The sequence below is a fragment of the Nannospalax galili genome, unplaced genomic scaffold (assembly GCF_000622305.1).
Source record: "Nannospalax galili isolate Female #2095 unplaced genomic scaffold, S.galili_v1.0 scaffold952, whole genome shotgun sequence".
NCBI lineage: Eukaryota > Metazoa > Chordata > Mammalia > Rodentia > Spalacidae > Nannospalax > Nannospalax galili.
In genome coordinates this window covers 213,282-229,196 of record NW_008331504.1, presented here as the reverse complement: position 1 = coordinate 229,196, position 15,915 = coordinate 213,282, and the positions used below count along the sequence as shown (strand labels likewise).

The 15,915-nt window shown below is 43.8% G+C and overlaps 4 non-coding genes across 4 annotated transcripts; all 4 read right to left on the bottom strand.

Moving 5' to 3' along the window:
• Window positions 1–1,293: 1,293 nt before the first annotated feature.
• On the bottom strand, window positions 1,294–1,365 carry Trnad-guc. Its single transcript has one exon. It is a non-coding gene; the product is annotated as a tRNA-Asp (tRNA).
• Window positions 1,366–3,541: 2,176 nt separating this feature from the next.
• On the bottom strand, window positions 3,542–3,623 carry Trnas-aga. Its single transcript has one exon. It is a non-coding gene; the product is annotated as a tRNA-Ser (tRNA).
• An 11,366-nt stretch (window positions 3,624–14,989) lies between these two features.
• On the bottom strand, window positions 14,990–15,061 carry Trnad-guc. Its single transcript has one exon. It is a non-coding gene; the product is annotated as a tRNA-Asp (tRNA).
• Window positions 15,062–15,440: 379 nt separating this feature from the next.
• On the bottom strand, window positions 15,441–15,522 carry Trnas-aga. The gene has a single exon. It is a non-coding gene; the product is annotated as a tRNA-Ser (tRNA).
• Between the last annotated feature and the right edge of the window lie 393 nt (window positions 15,523–15,915).

The following is a 15,915-nucleotide window of genomic DNA, read 5'->3' as shown; positions in this document are numbered from 1 at the left end:
GCCTTTAATCTCAGCACTCGGGAGGCAGAGGCAGGCAGATCTCTGTGAGTTCAAGGCCAGCCTGGTCTACATAGTGAGTTCCAGGACAGCTGGGACTACAGGGAGACCCTGTCTCAAAACGACCAAAAATAAATAAATAAAATAAATAAATAAATAAATAAATAAATAAATAATAAAGTAATAATATCCAGAGCTGGCTCAGCAGTTAAGAGCACTGACTGCTCTTGTAGAAGACCTGGGCTCAATTCCCAGCACCCACATGGCAGCTAACAACTGTGCATAACTCCAATTCCAGGGGAATTCGATGCTCTCTTCTGACCTCTGGGGGCATTGCAGGACACAGGTGCACTACATACATGCAGGCAATACACTCATACACATAACATAACATAACAACATCTGATCTCTGATCTCAAACTATACTACAGAGCCACGGTAACAAAAACAAACTCATAGGCCAATAATGGGCCAGAATGGAGGACCCCCGAGCCCCAAGAGCCTCAGTCAGACAGATTGGAGAAAATAATACTGGGAAAACTAGATTTCCCTGTGTGGAAGAATGAAACTGGATCCCTACCTCTCAACTTGCACAAAAAGTAATTCAAAAATTGGTGGGTTTAGGAAAAACAGATGACTTTCCAAGTCATCATGTGGCCAGACCTTATCCCAGCCATTTCTGCAGCTTGGTAGGGATTTTCTTGGATGGTTTGAGATAGTTTCACGAAAAGCTCTGGCTGGCCTGGAACTCACAGAGATCTGCCTGCCTCTGCCTCCCAGGTCCCGGAATTAAAGTCGTGGGCCATCATACTGTGCCAGTCAGTAGTGGATTTTAATTGTTTGAATTTTCACTATTTTACTCTGCGGTATTTTTTGAGAGAAGCCTGCTGAAATATTTTGCCCTTTTTCACCCTCCAGGTGGGTCGTCCATCCTCTTATTAAAATCTTCCTTAATCACATCTATCTGTGTCTTGCCTATTTATTTCCAAACCTACATCCGGGAGGCAAGTTTTGTTAGGCGCACGTAGGCAATAGCCACTCGGATTCCCCGGCCCGGCTTCGTGGAGCCAGAAGTGAGGGGAACTTTGAAGGTGAAGCTTGTTTTACCATATTTACACGTTTGTGGTGGTTACTTTTGTTTTTTACTGTTTTGGAAAATGTACACATGAAGTTTACGCAGAGCGGTATCCCGCCTACCTTTCAGATGTATTCGTTTGCATCAATCCACGTGCATTTCATCTCGTTTGTGTTTGCTGTGATTGAAGTGTGTCTGTTTGGCAAAAAAAAATCAGCAACCTCCCCGTCGGGGAATCGAACCCCGGTCTCCCGCGTGACAGGCGGAGATACTCACCACTATACTAACGAGGAGAACGTTAATAGCCTCTCGACTTCGTCCAAACTAACCCTTCCAGACAAAGTTCATTTTCCTGGCAAAGAAAATGTCGAAAGCTGGGGCTAGATTGACAGACTTCAAGATAATTCTAAGATGTGACGAAAAGCCGGACCAGTGTGATCCAGAATTCCGGACTATGGTTCCAGGTATTATAATTATCCTGGGCTTTAAAAAAAAAAAAAAAAAAAAAAAAAGGAGAATACCAGTTTCGTAGTTGGCAAGATCCGAACACACGCCGGGAGACCCCAATGGATTTCTAGCCCATCGTTTTAACCACTCGGCCACGACTACGGGACTTGTGATAGGTTTATCCTCATATGATGGAGATAAAGGACAAATCAGGTTCACAGGTTGTCAAGTGTACAAGGTCAGTTTTTTGACTGGAACACAGACCTTCAGGTAAAAGAATGCTTCTATTTTTAAAAACGTGGTGGGGAGAGGCAATCCAGAGCGCCAAACCTGGCTCTCACTCCTCTAGTCCCAAAACTCTTGGAGGCTCAGGCAGGAGGGTTGCTGCCGGTTTTCAAGGCCAGCCTGGGCTACGAAACAAGACTCTAGTCTCAGGAAAACAAAGTAATGCTAACAGAAAACCCCACCTGGTGGTCGTTTTGTGCATCGTTGGATTCAATTTAATAAAATTTTGTTAAGAAATTTTCACCCATTTTCATGGGAAACATTGATCTTCAGTTTGTGTCTGTTTGCCTTGCTTTGTTTTTTCAATGCTTTGAAATCAGATAGTCACCTCAACTAAACGAGTGAGAAATGTTCCCTCAGCTCCCTAATTTCTACAAGTTTTTGTCCACATTTATTCTTCACCAGTGAAGCCATCCAGGCCTGGGCTTTTCTTTGCCAGGTTTTTAATTACAAATTCTGCTTTAGAAGGAATGTTATTGAGAAAGTAATCCATTTCATCTAATTTGATGAATTATTACGCAAAGTGCTATTCAAAATACTTTTCACAGATTTCTGTACAACCTGGATAAATGTTCCTCCTTCCTTGGCAATTTGTGTGTGTATGTGTGTGTGTGTGTGTGTGTGTGTGTTTCCCCCATCACTCTGGTTAGAGGTTTATCATTTATTTTTAAAATTTGATCTTGGGAATCTATCAAATTTCCCAGTTTACCTGTTTACTGTTTTATTGATTGTTGCTCCTAATATTTCCTCCCTTTTATTTTCAGTTTGAGCTGCATCCTAGATTTGATCTGATTTGATTGAGACAAGATCTCACTCTGTAGCCCTGGAACTCACAGCAATCCTCCTGCCTCAGTCTCTCAAGTGCTGGAATTACAGGTGTGAGCCCACCACAGTATTTGAATATCACTTTAAAAAAAACATTTGTACACATTGTATTGGTCATTATTAAACTGTTTATTAGCCAATTTTACATGTCATTCACTCATCAGGTTTAATTTCTTGTTTACTAATTTATTAACGCATATATTTAAACTTTTATTTCAGTGGGTGTATTTTGGCCCTCCGACATTTTTCCACTTAGACTCTTATTTTTAGTATGCTAGTGCGTCCTACCCTGTAGCTTGGGATTTCCACATGAGGTGCTGGATCCACTCTTCCGTGGTTGCAGAAGCATCCTGGGCAGGAGAACCTCGTCTTTCCACTCGGCCTGGGTCTTGGCTGGCTGACCTGGTCAGGCAGTGGAGCCCTTGAAAGCTCCGCACCGAGGGAAACACCTCATGGGACTGAAACCTATTTGACTCCTCTCAAAAGAAGGCGCGAGGCTGTGAAGAAAGCCGGAGGTGGGTGGCCCCTCCCCTCCCTTTTTTTCTTTCCTTTCTATTTTGCTTGAGAATGAACCTAGGGCCTTCCTTCCTCCTCTTCTCCCCCTCCCCCTCCCCTCCCCTGTGCACGTCAGCTCTCCTCCTCCTCCCCTCCCTCCCCTCCCCTTACTTTTATTTCTTACCTTTCTGTACTACCGGGATATGAATCTAGGGCCTTTCCTAAACTAGGTTACCCTGAAGCAGGGATTTCAAAAACAGGAATGGCGATTTGCGTTTCTTTCACAGATTATTTATGCGAAATAAAACACAAACAACCAACAGGTGAGAAAACCCGCGACCCTCGTTTTCACTAATGCTAGATAGATCTACCCAGCCGTACACGTGCTTAAGGGGATTCCAAACCAAAGAAAACAGCCGTAGTCAGCAGGATTCGAACCTACTCGGGGAGACCCCAATGGATTTCTAGTCCATCGGCTTAACCACTCGGCCACGACTACATCAGCAAGAAGTGCGCTGGCCTATGGATTAACGGCCGCCGTGCCAGGAGATGCGCACTGACCCTGGCGTCCTCGGGGCGCACCCTGGACAGGCCGCCGGTCTGCCCCGGGAGTGTCCAGCTCCGCTGTGCGTTTCCGCGGACTCAGTCGTGTTCCGGCGTGGGAGGCCGCCTCGCTGTGGTGCTAAACTTTAGGTTCATGCTGTATGTTTGCAGTTTTAACTTTCCGTCGATGGAGGTGCGCCCCACCCCCGACCCTATTTAAGTACGTTTGCAGTTTTAACTTTCCGTCGATGGAGGTGCGCCCCACCCCCGACCCTATTTAACCAACTCTGTGGATTTTCCTTTTATTATTTTATTATTTTTTATTTTATTTTACTAGACAGACTCTTACTCTGAAGCCCAAACTGGCCTCAAACTTTCAGTGATCCTTCTGGCTCTGCCTCATGATTGCCGGGATTACACGCATGTGCCCCTCCTTGGGTTTCAAACTTAATCACAGCACGGTTGTCTTGCCAAGGCCTAACAACTTTAAAAGAAGTCTGAAGGTTTTGGTTTGTTTTTGTCTCTTTGAGACAAGGTCTCCCTGTATCCCCAGCGGGCCTGAAACTTGATATGTAGAGCAGGCCGGCCTTGAACTCACAGAGATCCGGCTGCCTACCTCTGCCTCCCATGTACTGAGATTAAAGGCGGTGAAATCTAAATTTTAAAAGAAAGGGAAAAAGAGGAAGAGGGACCCAGAACTGAGGAACACATTGTAACTAATAAACCCAGAGGAGGGGGGGGGGTGAAGAGAGATTGTTTTTAATTTTTTTTTAAATTATTTTTCTTTTACGTGTAAGAGTGTATTGCCTGCATGTATGTAAGTGCACTCATATCACTCAATGCCTGCGGAGGTCAGAAAAGGGCGTAGAATTCCCGGGAACTGGAGTTACAGTCTGTTGTTAGCTGCCATGTGGGTGCTGGGAATCAAACCCAGGTTTTCTGTAAGAGCAGCCAGTGCTCTTAACTGCTGAGCCATCTCTCCAGCCCCAAGAGTATTTTTCTTGGGAGATAAAACCAGCTCTGAAAAGCCCTGTGAGTTAAGGAAAAAGTGCTCTGGGTAGAGGAGAAATTAAGGGGTGACTGGGGTAAGGGATGTTTAAATACACTGTATATTTAACTAGGCAGTCTATTTGATGACCAAAATGAGTATGAATCATATATCTTTCAAAGATCCTATCAAGGTAAGCCATAGATCACTGGTAGAGCGCTTGCCTAGCATGCTGCACAGGACTGGATCCCCAATACCAGAACACTGAGGAATTATCCACGCAGGGAGAACCATTAGGATTAAAGGGAATGTTAGGGTCAAGATGGTGAGGCTGGGAACATAGGGTAAGAAACAAAGAGCTTGTGACTGCATATGCCACCTACTAACAGGAAGGGCAGAGTCTGAACCGGTGTTGGGGTGAGTGGCTCCCCGGAGGGCCTGCTTCCTTGAGGAACTTACCCCAGGCACTGTTGCCCTTCTTAATGCAGTAACTGTATCATGAGTAAGGATGGCTTCTAAGAAGCTCCCACCTATTCCAGACAGGAGTGCACCCCAAACTACCCTGTCGGGGAGCTAGAAAAGAAGTAACCAAGAAAGACTGCTACTATACCTTGGCAGCTGAGATGGGAGCTAATGCCACCATGAAACTGCAGGCTGGTCATGAAAGTGTGAGAACAGAGCTTAGTCTAGCTAACCAGCAGACCCTGCCAAGGACTGAGGCCAGCCATGCCTGCAAGGTCCGAAGCACTAGCCCTGCAGGCCAGGCTCATGGGCAACAGACACCAAAGTCAACAGCTACCAAAGCAGGACAAGAATGAACAGGGGGCTTTGAAGTGTCGTTTGGTTTGGTTTGGCTTTGGTTTTGAGACAAGGTCTTACCATGCATCCCTAGCTGGGGTTGAGATGTCTCTGACTCCCCAGTGCTAGGGTTAAAGATCTGCGCCATCATGCCCAGCTCCACAATAGGTTTTAATCTTTCTGCTTTAAGCTTTCAGCTTTTTCTCGACAATAAAAACTGTGTTTTGAACTCACTCTTCTTGTCAGTGGATTTCATTCTGAGCTTGTGAGTGACGGACCCTGAGTGAAGCCTTGACTCACTTGAAGTTTCGTGTGACTGTGCATGTGTCCAGCACCTTAGCACACTGGAGATGAGAGCCTTTGCTCTCAAGGACCCTCCATTTGATTATGACATGAGCAAGTGAAAAGTTAGGGTGAAATATGAGTTGTGATGTGGGTATTATGATCCACACAGTTTTAACAAGCATATACCATTTTGTGTAAGTTCCCTGAGGGAGTTAAATACTGAATAAATAGCAAAACTTTCATGCTTAGAAAGAAAAAAAACTCAGCATACTAGTAATCTCAGTGTTTGGGCTGAAGCAGGAGGATTGATGTGAGTTCCAGGGCAACATGGGCTACCATATTAAGACCCTGTTTCATACAAACAAGAGACTAGGAAGGTGGCTCAATGGTTAAGGTTACTTGCTGCTCTTGCAGAGGACCAGAGCTCAGTTCAGTTCCCAACACCCACAATGGCTGGCAGCTCATAACTGCCTGTAATTCCAGCTTCAGATCTGACACTCTCTTCTTACATATATATGAAAAAAAATCTTTAAAACAAAACAAAAATGACTTAAAAAGCAAAAATTTTAAAAATTCAGAAGCAATGATGAATTGACTTCAGGCAAAGGTTTTCCATGGATCGAACATAGTCTTCGGTCACAGTGGTTATCTTTTGGGAGTGTTAATTCTCAAAATTTAGCATGAAACCTAATTTATGATGACAGTGTTTTGTGCCCAGGTCTTAATTTATAAAAGTAACTGACCAGCTTTATAAAGATAACAGAAGGTCTATGACATAAAAAGATTTTGATAATCTCCACAGTTGCCTTAAAATGATGGAGAACACATGAAGGGCCATGGGAAACTTCTGTGTCCATGTGGAGGAGGGAAGGCATCAGCTGGTCTTTACTGGACTGACCATGGGAAAGAGCACAGGTCACTGTAAACAGCTTAGGACTGACTTGAGTAATTCAAGTAGGCTTTGGGACATCGGGATTGTCTCTAGTGTTTTAGTATCTGGCCTGTGGATGATCAAGAGACATATTGGTTTGCTGTATGCTAGATAAAGATGATTCAGAGCACAGACTCTGAATAGTGGGAGATGTAAACGACATTGGACATAGTTTGGTCTTATGACTAATGGATACCAAATAGACAGATACAGAAGAAAACACAAAAGGCTCAGACAGTAATTTACATTTTTAAACAAGTTGCTGAATGTTACTTACGAGGCTGGCATGCCTTGAGAAGCAGTGCTCTGCAGCACACCATGTGTGGTGGTTTAAATGAAAATGTCCCTCATAGGTTCCAAGTATTTGAGCATTTTTGTCCTGTTTGTGCTGCTGTTTTGGGAGGTCTTAGAAGGTGTGGTCATGCTGGAGGAAGCATGTCACTGGGGGCAAGCTCACACAGTTCTTAAGCCTTACCAGATTTCTAGTCACTCTCTGCTTCCTGTGCCTGCTTGAAGATGTGTTTAGCTTCTGCTCCCCCTCCAGCCACCTCTGCCGCCATGCCTTCCCACCATGATGGACTCTTGCCCCTTTGGAACAGAAAGCTAAATAAACTCTTCCTTTTATAAGTTCCCTTGGTCATGGTGTTTCTATCACAGCATCAGAAAAGTAACTAATACAGCATGCCTTCTAGATGTGAATTAGCCAAACACTCTTGTCTCCTTACATTTGCAGAAGAATCCCAGTGTACCCTTCACAATGCTTGTGAGCAGTACAAATGACTTTTACAATATGGGCAGAATCTGGACTAATGACTTTTACTTAACCTTGCACCAAAAAGCTGTTTATAATGTAAACAAGCTCACTGAGCCACATGCTTTTGTGACTTGGGCACCTGACCTTAGTCCACCAGGCCTCAACTTTGTCTTCCACCCAAGATAGTGAGTGAGTGTGCGTGTGCTTGGTTAACATATCAAAGTGCTGAAAAAAGACTGATAGTGTCATTGAAAACAGTGAGAATAATTGAGAAGCCTACTTGATAGCATGTGTATGAGATATTTTAGATCTCCGGATAAAAGGGTAAGATTCTCTGATAAGGGTGGATCCTGGCCTCTACTTCCCTAATTGTTGCTTCAGTAAAAGTATGAGTGAAGCCTAGCTTGAGAGAAGTTTCCTGAGACATCCAAAGGACCAGGTGTCACAGAGTTCAGGTCCACTCCTGACCTTAAAACTATTGCTGAGCCAGGTTTACTTTATTCGGGTATAAGTGTAAACATGGCTTAGAAACACTGCAGCAGGCACAATCAGAATGCCTTGTTTCTACATTGGAAAGCTGTGGGGCAAAGCTTACGTCCCATCCAGAGCCTTAGCCGCAAGGGCACGGGGTAAATATCTCAGCTTTGTAGGACTCATTTGATAGTGGAAATGGATGGTTCCTGCCACACTACCATGCCCTGTGCAGACACAGAGGCTGAAATCTTCTTCCAAAGGGGATCTTCCCAGACGACCACAAATGTCAGTGTTGCCCTGAAGGAGGCTGCCCAGAACCCTCCTTGAACGAAGACCCTAGTATGTCACTAGTTATCAGCCATTTCACCAGGAAGTTCTCTCTACCAACTTGACCCTCTTATTTATTGCCTATAGTCTTTTTTTGTTATTGATTTTTTAAAAATTTGCTTTTATTTTATGTGTATGAGTGTATTGCCTACATGTGTGTAAGTGAACCCATGTTGCACAATGCCCACCAAGGTCAGAAGAGAGCGTCAGATCCCCAGGAACTGGAGTTTTGGACAGCTGTTGGCCATCATGTGGGTGCTGGGAACTGAACTCAGGTCCTCTGCAAGAGTGACCAGTGCTCTTAACTGCTGAGCCATCTCTCCAGCCCCTTTTCTTATTAAGGATTTATTTGTATGTCTTAGATGAGTCCTTTGGTCATTCATATGTAATACAAGTATCTTCTTCTGTTGTGTCTTGTGTTATCACACTGATAATCTTCTTTCGAAGTACCAAAGCTTTTAATTTTAAAGAGGACCAAATTACCAATCTTATGTTTTACGATTTTCTTAGTTTTTCTTTTCTGTTGCTGTGATAATATACCCTGACAAAAGCAATTTAAGAGAAAAATGGTTGATTTTGCTCACAATTTCAGGTTACAGTCCATCACTGTGCAGAAATCAAGGCATAGAGAACTTGAAGTAGCTAGGCACAGTGCATCTATTATCAAGAGCAGAGGGCATTGAATTAAAGCATGCATTGCCATGCTTAGATCACTTTCTCCACTCCTATACAGCTCAGAATCCCCTGCCTAGGGAATGAGGTTACCCACAGTGGGCAGGGCTTCCCATTTCAATAGACATAATCAAGACAGTTCCTTATAGACACTGCCACAGGCCAGTCTAATCTAGACAATCCCTGAGACTTCTCTCCTATGTGACTCCAGATTGTGTCAAATGGACAATTAGCACTATCACAATGATTATTGCTTTCTGTGCTTATTAAATGAGAGATTTACCTATCCAAAATTCATGAAAATAGCTTCCTGTTTCCCTTTATAATTTTCCTTGTTTTGTATATTTAGTTCTTTATTTTTTAATTTCTCAGTACTAGGGACTGCACCCAGAACTTCCTGAATACTAAGTAAGTGATCTAAATCCTATTTTTATTGTTGTTGTTATTGTTGTTGTTTTTGTTTTGCGACAGGGTTTCCCTGTAGCCCCAATTGGCCTGGAACTCACTGTAGATTAGGCTGGCCACCTGCTTCTGCCTCCCAACTGCTGAATGCTGGGATTAGTGGCATGTGCCACCATACCCAGCTCCCAACCCCTAATTTTTTTGTGTATGCTCTGGAGATAGAATCCAGGTCACCCTCTCACACTGACTTGGCAAATGCTCCACCACTGAGCTACAATCCCAGGCTATTTAAGTCTTTAATCCATCTTGACTTGCTTTAAGGGATAGTTTAAGGAACATAAACATTCATATTACTTTCCTCTGTAAATTTGGCAGACTCACCACTACCTGCTGAAATATTTTCTCATACTGAATAGTGATATTGAACCAAAACATCTACTTTTGTTCCATTGGAACTGTGTTCCAGAAACATACTTCCTTAATCATTGTAGCTTAGAGTAAGTCCCATTACATAGTAACGTAAGCTCCCCAGAGTTCTTCTCTTTGCCAAATTTCCTTGGCTATGAAAGTTGCTTTCATTTGTACTTACGTTTTATAAACAGCCTGTCAGCTCTACCAAAAGTTACTTGGATGTTTAATTTCAATCATGTGGTGGTACCAAATTAAAGAAAAACTGACTCTTGGAGTTGTTTAAACTAAGAACGAGCCAGATCTGTTCTGAAGTGCAGTATTCTGATTTCTATCAGCATTGTCTCTTTGAACAAAGAACTTTCTCTGTATTTATTTAAACAGTACATGCAGCATGATATGGTAAAATAAATGAGGGACTTTGTCTTATCAGGGAAGAATTTTCCTTTTCTGCCTCCTATTGACCCAGAATAGAATACAGAACCACAAACAGATGTTGTCAGTCTGAGCCCGACTGTTGTTTGGAAACACATACATACTGTAGATAATCTGTTGCTTCCAGTGATATTTTCACCTCTCTCTCTCTCTCTCTCTCTCTCTCTCTCTCTCTCTCTCTTCTGAGCCAGGAACATGGACAGTCATGAGGGAGAAATAGTGAACATAGTTTAAGATCAAAGCTATGTGCTGATTACATAGTAGGAAGGCAAACTGAATAGACAATGTTAAATGATCTCAAAACCCAAGATTAACTTTGGTTACAAGGTTAGGCAAGACAGGAGGCTTTCCCAGAAAAGCCATCCTCACACAATTACACTGAACCTGGGCCTGTTACTTAATGAATGTGGTATAACCTTTAATTTATTTCAGTACTTTTTTTTAACTTAAAATTTATTTATCATTTTTATTTTATGTGTATGCGTGTATTGCCTGCATGTAGGTAAGTGCACCCGTGTCGTGCAATGCCTGAGGAAGTCTGAAGAGGCTGTCGATCCCCTGGGGCTGGAGTTACAGACAGTTGTTAGCTGCCATATGGGTGCTGGGATTCTAACCCGGGTCTTCTGCAAGAACAACCAGTGTTCTTAACTGCTGAGCCATCTCTCCAGCCCCCTTATTTCAGTACTTTAAAAAATTCACTGTATTGTGAATTGGAGCTATTAACATAGTACTCTTCAACATTTTGTTATTATTATTATTATTATTATTATTGGTCTTTTTGAGACAGGGTCTCCCTGTAGCCCCAGCTGGCCTGAGCTCACTATTATAGACCAGGCTGCCTTGAACTCACAGAGATCCTCCTGCCTCTGTGTGCTGGATAGCTTTAGTGTCAACTTGACACACCTGGGTTGGGGGAGCGTCAATTGGGGAATTTCCTCTATTGGACTGGCCTGTGGCCATGTCTGAAGGGCATCTTCTTGATGAGTGATGTGGGAGGGCCCAGCCCACTGTGGGTGGTGCATAAGAAAGCAGGCTAAGCAGGGGCCAGGGGAGCAAGCCAGTAAGCAGCATTCCTCCATGGCCTGTGCTCCAGCTCCTGCCTGCAGGTTCCTGCCCTGAGCTCCTACCTTGGGCTCCCTGATGAACTGAGACCTGGGAGATGTAAGACAAATAAACCCTTTCCTCCCCAAGTTGGTATTGGTCAGAGTATTTTGTCACAGCAATGAAGAACAAACTGGAACACTCTACCTCCCAAGTGCTGGGATTAAAGAAAGGCATGTGCCACCACGCTTGGCACAGATTGTATTATATTTATTAATGGGTTATTAGTAGTTGTATTGCTACTATAAATGGCATCTAAAAATTGTTGTTAGACTGGGAATATAACTCAGTGGTACAGCACGTGCCTAGCATGCATGAGGTCCTAGTGTGACGCTCAACACTGAAAAAAAAAAAAAAAAAAGTCTACTTTTACCAGAATATGCTAAGACTATATTGGAATATTGATTCTCATTCTTGGTACATTTGATATTTTCACTTTGAATTCTAATAGACTGGGGGTGTAGTTCAGTTGTAGAGTGCTTGTCTAGCATGTACAAGACTAAGCTGGATTCTCAGCATCATACATACACACAGAGGTTAAGTGTTGAATACAGTTAAAAATTCCAATTTAGGGGTTGGAGAGATGGCTAAGCAGTTAAGAGCACTGACTGCTCTTATAGAGGACCCGGGTTCGAGCTCCAGAACCCACATGGCGGCAAACAACTGTCCATTAACTCCAATTCCAGGGGATCTGAAGCCTTCTTCTGACCTCCTTGGGCATTGCACAACATGGGTGCACATACACACATGCATCGGTACACTCATACACAGAAAATAAAAGTATTAAACATTTTAAAAAATTTAAGCCTTTAATCTCCAGCACTTGGGAGGCAGAGGCAGGTGATCTTTGTGAGTTCAAGGCCAGCCTGGTCTACATAGTGAGTTCCAGGACAGCTGGGGCTACAGGGAGATCCTGTCTCAAACAGACAAAAAAAAAAAGATTAAAAAAAATTTTTTTTTTTTGATAATTCAATTCAGTCCTACATTCTAGAAGGGTATGCCCCCCACCCTGCACTCCAGTATCCAGGACTGAATCCATGGCCTCATACATACCAGGCAAGTGCTCTACCACTGAGCTAGCTATTCTTTTTTAGTCTTTTTGATACAGGATTTTCCTGTAGCCCCAGCGGACCTTGAACTCACAGAGATCCGCCTGCTTCTGCCTCCCAAGTGCTGGGATTAAGGGTTTGCACCATCACATCCAGCTCTGCTGAGCTATTATTTATAGCTTCAGTTCCAAGTGGTCTTTTGTAAGTGCACCCTGGTCAGGTAATGCCCTCAGAGGTCAGAAGAAAGCATGGGAACCCCAGGAACTGGAGTTACAGATGGCTGTTAGCCACCATGTGGGTGCTGAGACCACCATGTGGGTGCTGAGACATGAACCCGTGCTCTTAACCACTTAGTTATCTCTCCAGCCCCACCCGCTTCCAATGGTCTTTAACTGAAAAATAAAAGTAATTTTAAACACACTTCACAGAAAGTGATTTTAACATTCATTCCTCATCATTGGTCTAAAGTGTGTATTTTATGCCTTTCTGACTTTTTCCTAATAAGAGAACATAAGGAATTGCTATGATGCATGCCCATAATCACAGCGTTTGGGAAGCAGAAGCAGGAGGATCACTAGACGTTTGAGGCAAGTCTGGGCTAAGACATGAGCATCTATCATACAATAAGTGGGCTGGAGAGGCGGCTCAGGGGTTCTTCCAGAAGATCAGAAGACTAGGGTTCAACTCCCAGAACCCACATGGTGTCTCTACAAATAATAATAGAACATCAAAAAAATAAATTAAAAAAAATTGCAGGGCGTGGTGGCGCAGGCTTTTAATCCCAGCACTGGAAAGGCAGAGGCAGGCGGATCTCTGTGAGATCAAGGTCAGCCTGGTCTACATTACAAATTCTAGGTCAGCTGGGGCTGAGGAGACCCTGCCTCAAAAACAACAACAACAACAACAAACTGGTTAAACACAGAGAATAAGTGTCTGTGATGTGCCCAGCTAAGGCTCATGGAACACGGGTAGAGAGAATATTAATGCATCTCTCAAATCCCACCAGCAAAGCTTCCTCATTTAACATGGTGATTAACATAGAAGGCCACAACTGGCCAAAGTGTAGAGAATAAAAAACTGCAAAGAGTGTTCCTGGATAGGGCTCCTATATTAAACCTCAGTCACCGAGGGCTCAGGGACCATTGCAGGAGAGGAGGCAGAAAGATTTAAGAACTAGAGGGTGGTAGATGACCACAGGAAACAGTCTTCCAGGCTTCTGGGAATTGTTCACACCAAGTTAAAGCAATGGTGACATCATGCACAAGACCCATGCAAACTCAAGCCAGAGAAAAACCCAGCATAGAACTGGGGAAATGGGTCAGAAGCTGAGGACCCATTGGCAGCTCTGGGTCCTCCTCCTCACACCAAGGAACATCTGGGGACACAAAACTGACGTGATAGGAATAGGTTTTAACATATATGACAGAATGCATGAAATCTGGTGGGAGGGGATCTAAATATGATTAAGATGTATTGTATGAAGTGTATAAAAATTCAATACAATATATAGAAGAAAAATATTTTAAAAAGGAAGAAAAAACCCAAATAAATAAAATAAACAAGAAAGACTGAGCCATTTCTTTCTGTTCCATATACTGTCAACTGCTCTGCATTTCATTGTCATCTTGTATTTGTATCTTAAATATCAAACGCTCAGATTCTCTCTCAGTGTTAAGTACTTGGTCGTTATTTAGCTTCACTCCCCTCACACAAAGTCCTCAATTCATAATGTTTTGAATCTGGGTCTTTTCATCAGTTCTAAATTCTTATTCATTAAAATAATCACCACTTTGTTCATGTCTATTGCTTAAATTGTGTATCCATGCTTTTAAATTTCAGTGAGCCTATTTTAAATGCATGGTTTATTTTCTTGTCATTTTTTTTTGGACGATTTTAGAAATGTTTCAATAGAGAATTCCTGAGAACCGTTCATCCCATTCTTCCTGTTGACACACTTAGCATATTACTATCCTTCCTTTTCTCTTAAACACTGATATGCATGTATACATATTTTTCTTAAGTTTTTTTGGTTTGTTTTATTTTGAGAAGGTCTCACTATGTAGTCCTGGCTGGATTGAAATTTACTATGTAGAGCAGGCTGGCCTTGAACTCACAGAGATCCACCTGCCGCTGCTTCCGGAGTGTTGGAATTAGAGGTGTGCACCACCACAACCATACTTTGAAGATACTCTGTACTATGTAGAACATATATATCTTATATGTATCTTCTTAAAGACCTGTCATACAGCCAAAGAACAACGGACACAATCTTAACAATGATGAATTCATATTTAATCAACAGACTATTCAGATTCACTAACTGTCCCAATAATAACTGGAATACTGAGAAAAAGATCCAGATGGGCTCATCAGCTGTGGAATGGTCAGTCTTTCTTAGCTCTTAGTATATCTACTGTTAAGGAGAAGCCTCTTCTAACCCAGATACACACTTTTGCCAGGAATATCAAAACTGACGATGCACTCTGCTGACAAGCACCGTGCACGCAGGTTCAGGTGCACTCTGGTCACTCGGTTAGGGTGGCCGATCTATACAAAGTCTTCCCGTAGCTTGTGGCATTTATCTCTACGTAATTATTACTTGTGACGTCAGTTTCTTTCTTTGGTTTGAAGGAATTGTATTCTATTAAAGAAGGCATTCATTTAACGGAGACAGTCAAATTCTTCAAAACAGAACGCTCTCCCCGTCGGGGAATCGAACCCCGGTCTCCCGCGTGACAGGCGGGGATACTCACCACTATACTAACGAGGAAGTGGTGTAAGAGCTCCTTACTGCGAGTTAAGTGAAGTTTCTGCACTCGCAGCGGCTTCCGGGAGCCCCACCACACACCACGTGACCAGACGCCCGCTTGGAAGATGGCGGCGCAGGCGCAGAGGCCTCTGAAAGTGTCCGCTTCACTGGGGCGCTCGCCTTCCCTGCGGAGGACGAAGGTGAGAGCGGAAAGGGGCCCTGGAGTCCGGGATTGAGCACGATACAAGGGGAACCAACCGAGCCTACACTTCCCTGGGGACTGGGTCCCTCGAGTGCTGAACCGTGGTGGCCGAGTCCCTCCAGTGCTGAACCTGCGGGCAAAACGGAGCTCCGCCCAGAGTCCAGTCACCTCAACCCTCTGAGTCCAGTAAAAACGTCCCGTAGTCGGCAGGATTCGAACCTGCGCGGGGAGACCCCAATGGATTTCTAGTCCATCGCCTTAACCACTCGGCCACGACTACCCGGGCATACGCTTTTCCACTGAGATCCCTAAAGGGAAAGCGCAGCTGGTGTAGACGGTGGGGTGTGCGCAAGGAAGGGAACCCTGATGAGGCCCACCCATGGCACAGGCTGGCGTGTGAGGCCCGGGATGGACCTAGGATGGACCGGGGAGCCGGGCATCAGGTCTTCACTCCCTCAACTCAGCTGACCTCAAAATGTGGCCAGGCGGGGCGGAGAGACTAAAACAGGAGGATTGCCGCCAGTTTGGGGTCGTCCTGCTACAGTAGGAGACCCAATTTCAACCAACTCTGATCAGACCCTAGTTTTGGGTGCTGCTTGTTTGGACTCCTCGATCCAGCACCCAGTTCTAATCATTAAGCACCGAAAGAGGTTTACAGAAAGGTAAAGAACAC